The sequence below is a fragment of the Dipteris shenzhenensis genome, chromosome 8, assembly GCF_047967505.1.
Source record: "Dipteris shenzhenensis isolate YYH24624 ecotype China chromosome 8, Dip_SZ_1.0, whole genome shotgun sequence".
Classification (NCBI taxonomy): Eukaryota; Viridiplantae; Streptophyta; class Polypodiopsida; order Gleicheniales; family Dipteridaceae; genus Dipteris; species Dipteris shenzhenensis.
This window is the reverse complement of record NC_141603.1, coordinates 2,421,159-2,429,839: the sequence shown is the minus strand read 5'-3', so window position 1 is coordinate 2,429,839 and position 8,681 is coordinate 2,421,159. Positions and strand designations below refer to the sequence as shown.

At 40.3% G+C, this 8,681-nt stretch overlaps 1 non-coding gene across 1 annotated transcript; it reads left to right on the top strand.

Moving 5' to 3' along the window:
* The first annotated feature begins 573 nt into the window (after nucleotides 1-573).
* On the top strand, nucleotides 574-646 carry TRNAR-UCU (transfer RNA arginine (anticodon UCU)). The gene has a single exon. It is a non-coding gene; the product is annotated as a tRNA-Arg (tRNA).
* Nucleotides 647-8,681: the final 8,035 nt, after the last annotated feature.

Sequence of the window (8,681 nt, the reverse complement as noted above, 5' to 3'; positions counted from 1 at the left end):
ATGTAAATATGATATTCTCATGGATAGTTTAACAACTTTTTCTTAACAATTTACTTTCTCGGTTATGGAGAAAATCTTGTGTTTGTCATAAAGTTGGATGTTGTGGAGTTGGAGAGGGTCAGAATTATACAAAGCCATGGAACATGCAAAAACAAAGAGAATTTTGTTTTCAATCAATAAAATGCATTTGGTGCTTTGCTGCATTTGAACTCCCTATTTAGACACTGTTGGGCTTCCTGGAATACTCCAATTAAAAAGATACGAAAACCGTTTTTCCTTTCGTTTGCGAAAAAATCAAGAGCCTCATCCTTCTAACTCAAGATACTAGCGACAACGCCGAAAACTGTTTTTCCTTTGTGCACAAAAATTTGAAGAAGGACCCGTAGTTCGAGCCTCATCCTTCTAACGCAAGAATACAGGCAAGCGGACATTACCTGGGTTTCGACGAAGTATCTTGAGAATCGGCGAAACAGTTGGACAAGATTTTCCTGATCGACGTTTTCATCTTTTGACCATGTCGTGAACAATTTAAAATAAGTACATATAATTTAAGAACGGCCCTTTGCGCATCGGGCTCCCGTGGCCTAATGGATAAGGCGTCTGACTTCTAATCAGGCGATTGTGGGTTCGAGTCCCACCGGGAGTGAAGTTGGTACTTTTGGCTTTGGCTGGAAATATGGGACTTGATAGGGGCGATACTATTTTGGAAGCCCCGGGGGACAACAACAATTTTGTACTCAGCCACTTAGCAGTTTAGTACTTAGCCACTTGGGGGCAATGTTGTAGGCACGTGTGCCACTTGTTTAAGTCATGTTGATGCTATCATTTAAAGTTGAATTCCCATTTCAGAAAACAAAAATCTATTAGACTTGATAGGGGCGATACTATTTTGGAAGCCCCGGGGGACAACAACAATTTTGTACTCAGCCACTTAGCAGTTTAGTACTTAGCCACTTGGGGGCAATGTTGTAGGCACGTGTGCCACTTGTTTAAGTCATGTTGATGCTATCATTTAAAGTTGAATTCCCATTTCAGAAAACAAAAATCTATTAGACTTGATAGGGGCGATACTATTTTGGAAGCCCCGGGGGACAACAACAATTTTGTACTCAGCCACTTAGCAGTTTAGTACTTAGCCACTTGGGGGCAATGTTGTAGGCACGTGTGCCACTTGTTTAAGTCATGTTGATGCTATCATTTAAAGTTGAATTCCCATTTCAGAAAACAAAAATCTATTAGACTTGATAGGGGCGATACTATTTTGGAAGCCCCGGGGGACAACAACAATTTTGTACTCAGCCACTTAGCAGTTTAGTACTTAGCCACTTGGGGGCAATGTTGTAGGCACGTGTGCCACTTGTTTAAGTCATGTTGATGCTATCATTTAAAGTTGAATTCCCATTTCAGAAAACAAAAATCTATTAGACTTGATAGCGGCGATACTATTTTGGAAGCCCCGGGGGACAACAACAATTTTGTACTCAGCCACTTAGCAGTTTAGTACTTAGCCACTTGGGGGCAATGTTGTAGGCACGTGTGCCACTTGTTTAAGTCATGTTGATGCTATCATTTAAAGTTGAATTCCCATTTCAGAAAACAAAAATCTATTAATTTCTTGTCGAGACACTTTGATGCCTCCCTAAGATAGGCTAATCAAGCAAGGGCAATCGCGTTGTCAGCCTCTCCTCGCTCCCTCTCTCCTCTCCCTCACCTTTCCTTTCTTAAAAGATGTCATTGGCTATGTTGAATTCCCATTTCAGAAAACAAAAAACTATTAATTTCTTGTCGAGACACTTTGATGTCTGCCTAAGATAGGCTAATCAAGCAAGGGCAATGGCATGGCCAGCCTCTCCTGGCTCCCTCTCTCCTCTCGCTCACCTTTCCTTTCTTAAAAGATGTCATTGGCTATGAAGTGGGCTTGGAAGAGAGAGCGAAAGAAGTCCAAAAGAAACTAAAGTTTGAAGAAAAAGACAGCTTGGCAGTTAAAATTCTATCAATAACCCTACCTCCCTCAACTCAGCACCCTAGACCTGACGCTTTGCTTCTAGATCTTTCCATCTCGTGCGGCTTCCAAAGACTTTTGCGCATAAACGTTTTTGTAAGGGGGTTTTTGGGGTTGACCCGTCCTCTAGTAATACAAGCCGGCATGTTATTTTTTATTTATATTTAAAATAAAAACGTTAGGCTTAATATTTCTACCACTGCCCCTCGCGCTAGATTAATTAATTAGTTTTCTAATTTTTCATCTCGTAGGGGACCTAGCCCTCTTGGGCATGAGATTTTGTTTTAAATTATTCTAGGAATTCAACCTCATTATAACAAGAGTACATTAGCACTATTAAAGCCTAGGAGCTTTTAAAATCTGTTGTATGCAAAAACATCGCACAACGAAAAGTAGATTTAACTCGAGGCACCTATGGCTCAAATGCATTCATTCAACAGGGACTTCGTGAATGCACATTACATATGCTTTTATTTCATTAGATGCAAGCACATATTGGAGATGAAGGACAGGAGACCTTTTTCATTTTTGCTCTTAGTCCTGTGTGCAAATGATTCGTTGGTTGCCCAAAGCCTACATCTATCATCTTCTTGCGAATTCTGATTGCCACGTGTTGTCATCTTAGCCTGACACGTATCTCTATCTTTTCGATGCATCTCGCATTCATAAACAGCTAAGAACCTTTGAAAATTCATCAAAGAAGAAAACCTTGCTCCACCTTAGATGGTTTGCATGTCTGCCTTTGCTCATCTTGCCACTTTGTCTGGGTGTCAGCTAGCCATCTGTGCAATGCTCCATTCTTGCCATCACTGGATGCTCAGACCTGACTTGTAGTTGCCACCTAGCATGCTTAGAAGTTTCTTTGGTAGGTTGGGTAGCTCTTGCCTTTGGGAGATCCTTCTTATGATGCATCCTTTATGTAGGAGCATCCTCCACACGATTACATGGCCTTGATCTTCCCTTGCACCCTTCACTGAACAGAGCTGATATGGCCTTTTAAATCATCCCTATTAGCAGCTGGCAACCTAGCTCATCATTTGAGCTCTTCCCCAACCTTGATTTTGGAAGAGCGAAAATTAAAAGTGAGGATTTGGTGGTGAGTGCAAACCCTTTTTCATTTCATTGTGGATCGCTCAGTCATTGTTGATTTACTTGGAAACTCATTCCAAGCTTCTTGTGGTGCTCTTCTTGTGGGTAAATCATTTTGCTAATGAGGAGCATGGTGCTACTGCCATTGCTATTTGGAAGCTTGTCTGGGTGGGTTGCTTGTCTACCTTGAGTAGACTAGAGTCGCTTCATATTGCTATTGTCTCTTGCTACGCAAATGAATCTTCAAGATAGTGACTCTCTGTGCACCTTTCATATCGAGCTTCTAAGCTATGGCAACAGCTTGAGCAATAGACTCGACGACCTTGTGCAAGGCGCTTTCTTGTAGAATACCAAATTCACATCCATTGGATAAACTAGCTAAGAAAGTGGACACTGTGAGCAATGAGATCTTGAAGGACTCTTTTAGAGCTCATTTATGTCCATGATGAAGGTTCTAGTGTAAAGGAAATTACGCTCGATGGATGAACTAGCCAAGACAATGGACATTGCAAATCATTAATTAAGAGCTTGTAGGACTATTTCAGAGCTCGTCTCTATCCATGATGAAGGTTCTAGTGTTGTGGGAAAGTTATTCGCAAAAAAAAATCTAGAATATACTACATCATCATAACTTTGATTTGATCAGATCAAATATTCCAGTATATCTAGTCTGACCTTTAGTGCAATGTTCTCTTTAGCAAACCTGACACTCATGTCGATGGTTTGTTTTATTCTCTTTTGCTGCCTCCTACTAGCCTTCATGGATTTTGCTTTGGCAACCCTCAGGACTTTGATTTTGCCCCTTGCTTCTTTTGCCCTTTGTTGGGCTCGAGTGTGTCCTCCTGCCTTTCCCCCTAAAGGGACTTTATCTTGACACGAGAGGGGTTGGAGTCATCTTCGATCATCTATATTGCATATCATACACATTGTCTAGTAGGAATTCTTTCACTGTGTAGCACATTATGTTACAGGCTTGTTTAACTTAAAGGCAGAACACGTCTTTATATAGCGATACGTCTTCATATAGCTAGCACTAGCAAGATCTAGTTTGGGCATGTGGACATCAGATGGGATTATCCCCTTGGGGTATTCGCACTATTGCTACATATTGGTCTCATTGTTGGGCCCCTTGTGTTGAGGGCCAATTTCTTTGTGGTACTCTTCATTGTTTTGTTGGTGGCGCACTTTGTGGTGTTCTTCGTGGTTTTCTCTATTGGGATCTTCATCCTGATTTTTTTCTTTGTTATTGGAGGCTTATTTGTTGTCGGTCTCGTCTTCTTTAGAGGTTGTTTCCTTGCCTTTACCTTTGGGTCTTATCACTTCTTTGGCTGGCTAGAGGTTCCTACACTTTCACCTACTATGTGGGGGTTCATCTTTACGGGTCTATGAGCTTTCGCTCTTCGCCATGCGAGTTCCTTTAACTACTATGACCCCTTAGTTTTATGTTTGGCGGACTTGTCTTTTAGTTTCTTTTCTTTCTTTGTGGGCATCTTGCATGGTATCTATTCTTCAAACAACCTTTCAAAGCCTCGGTTATTGAGGGGAGGGTGGTAGTATGCCTTTGTTGTGGTTTTTGATGAGCATGCATACATGCACTCCCACCAAGCTACTCTTTCATTTTTTAAGTGGAGATTCTTTATTGGGTTTGAATTTTTCTTTTGACCTACTTTGCCCAATTTATGGCTTTGCCACCTTCATTGCTTTTTGCACCATGGTACGTGTCACATTGGTGTTTAGATTATGATTGGTGATTCATTCCAAAAGGAATCAAAAATAATTGTTTGCATCAGCCTCCTTGGTTTTGCTAGAGAAGTATACTTGCCCTTGGAGAATGCCTTTGTGTCAAATAAAGCATCGCACTCTATGAGGTGAGAGGATCACCGCAGTCACTTCCTTTGCATTTTGCGATTTCAGTGCCTTTGCCACCATATGTGCACAATATTTTTGCCCGCCATGGAGCCTTGTAGGGTGGATATATAGGATTCAATGGTATCTTTTGCAAGGTCCCATTTGTAAGCTTTGTGCCAAGAGAAAGCATGAAATTTGTCCAAGTTTGCCTTCCACAGCTAGTCCGTTGTGGGATGCAGCCATCTGCATTCTTTTAAAAGTTGCAACATCGGTCCTCTCTACTTCATGTTTCACCTCTTAGGAATGATAATGCCTATTAACCTTATGTTTCTATTTCTTTCCTTTGTTGTCATGCTTTGTGTTCTAGCAGCTATGGTGGGGGGATATGGTTTTTTGGGGGTGGAGATAATTGGGGAGTCGAGAGAGTGTAGAATCCGTAGAGCATTTGGGGATCCAATTATTGTAGAAATCCTCTCGACTGGTGACCTCTCTATATATTGGTCTCTCTCAAACCCAATTTCAGACTCACCCATCCTTAATGAGTAGTTGGTACCATCCTATTTTGGGAGTTGCACTGCTATCAAAACTACAATCATCTTGAATTTCATGACCCTCTCCCTTGTCATCATTTTACCATGGTGTATCAATCCTAATTTTAATGGAATTAAATCGAAGCTATCCTTCATCCCTTGTGGCTTCAACCTTGATGCTCCTCATGGTTTTTGTGTTTTGGTGTTAAATACTACCTACACAAACTTTTTTTGTGGGAGCAAAAAAAGGGTTGATGTTTATATTATCATCATAAGATATGTACAATAATTTCCCTGTAGTACCAAAACTTCTCCTCAAAGGAGGGATAGCTGCCAAGAAACAAAAACTCCCACTGAAAAGTGAAAAACCAAAAAACTGCAGTCCACTGGCTCTTCTTTACTAGCAGGGAAAGCAGGGAAAGAAAAGATCCGCAAAATTTGATGAATCTGGTATACTATGAGAGATACTCCTCATGTTCAAAAACCAGAATTCAGACATCTGGCTCTCCTTAATAGGAAAGAGAGAAGGGATAGGCAGGCCAATCCTGAGGGGAGTTCTTGTAGCTATCAAAGGATCTTAGATGTTCATAAACCTCCACGTGTAACTAAGCAAGATTATCATTATAGTTATGAATATCTTGGTCCGGATGGCTAGGCCAAAATAGAGGGGAGTCAGTCACTAAGCAAATGATCATTCTTATCATACCAACTTGTTGTTCAACACTTAAGTATTCATCATTAAACTGAAAGGAATTTTTGGCAATCCATATAAACCACAATTCATGTGCCCTGATAATGACCGGTACAAGGCATAAGGAATCTTCAGTGCATCTCCCAAAAGCAAAGACTTCCAATTAATAGGTTCTCCTATCTTGATTTGGATGAACTTCCAGACTTTCCTAGCTCCAACGCATGTGATAAAAAGGTGAACAATATCATCTATTGTCCCAGGACATGCTTTTCACATTCCATCACCTTTACCAATACTCAAACTCCTATAGTTGGTCCAGATAGCTTTGTGAAGGATTAACCACAGGAGTGTGGACATTTTTTCTGGAATCTATTTCTCCTAGATCAACATAAATTTTGTTTTCCACTTAGGAACTCTATAAGGTCTGACAAACTTGAAGTTTCTAAGTGGTAAGTTAGCCCAATCCCTGTCAGGAGAGGTGATGGCTTTAAAATCCAAGTGGTAGCAGCAAACTTGAAGGTAGCCAATTGTAGATTGACTACTCCTAGTCCCCCTTCACTTTTGGGCCTGGTACAGTAGGACCATCTGACTTTCCCCCCCAAAGGAATGGTCTGCAAGTTCTAATAAACTTTTCTAACCCTGATTTAGATGGACACCAGAAGGAAAGGTAGAAAATAGAAATTGGGTAGATACAATGCTAGATTTTCCTAGAAACCTCTTAATCTATCTATCCTTTTTTTGAATCTATTTAAAAACTCTTCCCATCTGTCCTTCATACTCACTTTGAAGACCATAGAAATGCCCAACAATCTGAAAATTTGCCCATGTTGAATGTTTTTGCAACCCAACTGGTCTAAGTGTAACTGTGACCTTCCTGAGAGCAAGGCATACCTTGTTTTGGAATGGATTATCTTGGAACCTCAGGCTAGGCAGAATTCATCCAGTTAGAGTTCCTAATAGTTAAGTTGGTATCATCTGCAAACTATTGGTTGACCAGCTGATTTCTTAAGGGGAGTTCAATTCCCTTAATTGAGTTCTTAGAGACTTGTTCCTTTATTAGCCACCCCAAGGCATCTACTCCTACAATGGCAAAGAACAAAGGGGCCAAAGGACATCCTTGCCTTATAGATCTCTTTAGTGCAAAGGTTTGGCTCATCTCCCCATTAACACAAATTCTAGCTGAGGCATTAGAGAGAAGCAAGGCAACAAAAGAAGTGAAATTTTCCCCTAATCCCATGTTCTTGAGGGATTGAAGTAAAAAATCCCAGTTTAACCTATCATATGCATTGTCAATATCATTTTTGATAAAGCAAACATCTTGATGAGTTTCCTCAACATGAGTACATCCCTCCCAAAGGTTTTCTTCCAAGAGATGTCTGCCCTTTATGAAGCCTTTTTGTCTTGGAGAATCCACTTTCCATCTTGTTTCTCATTCTAAGAGCGAGGGCTTTAGCAAAAAAAATTATACGAACAATTTAGCATAGTCAGAGGTCTCTAATTTTTTAACACAGATTTGTCACATGAGCTTGATGACACCTCCATTGAGGTGCAGAGGAAGATAACCCGAGTTAGAGCTTCTTGCCACACTCTAACTGGGAAGGTCCCAGAAATTTTTATAGAATTATATTGGGAGTCCATCCTCCCCTGGGGGTATTACCATCTGCCATGGAGAAAACTGCCTCTTTGAGTTCTTTAAGGGAAAAATCATTTTCCAACTGCATCCTGTCCAAAATTGACACCATTGTATGTCTTACGTCATGACCAAAGATGATCTCCATGTTCTCTTTATCTGACATTGCATAGGAACCATCTTCCTTCTCTAGGTACGGGATTTCTTCCTGGGTCTTCTTTTTTCTAATAAGTTTAAAATTCTGATTTGGATGACCCAAATGAGGAACTACCCCTTCCTAAACATAATGAAAAGTATATAGTGGTGCAAGCAAAGGCTCAAGAAATGGTGCAAAATAAAAGAAGAATATCCCAAGTTAAAGGCTAGGTAGCCCCTCCTAAAAGCCCTGCCCCTAAGGCTAAAAAGGGAAATTTTTAAAATGGTAAGTAGTCCTTTTTCTTTCCTCACCTTGAATGTGTGTGGACTTACTAACCCTCTGAGAAGTCAGGAATTGGCTAATTGGATGAGGGATAAATCTCTTTCTCCAACTTCTCTTGCTTTGCAAGAAGTTAAGGTTACAAATGAAGTTTTGGAGAATAGAGTCAAAATTTTGGTAAGAGTAGGGTTTGGTTTATTCCTCTCGTGAAGAGGGTAGGGGAGGGACTATAATGCATTTTGCTACTCTATTCATTTGAAGCAACTTTTTCTATTTTTTTTCTATAGGGAGTGTTGATCTCTTTAAAAACAACATTATAAAGGTGCAAAGTGGATAAAAATGATCAACATATTCTCATGTGCTGTAAGTCCAAATGCGGAGTACTAGCCAAACCTCGAAGTGAAACTTTTTTAGAAGGAGTGCTCTTTGTTTATTGATCTCAACATCTCCAAAGATACTTGAATAGCAATCAATGA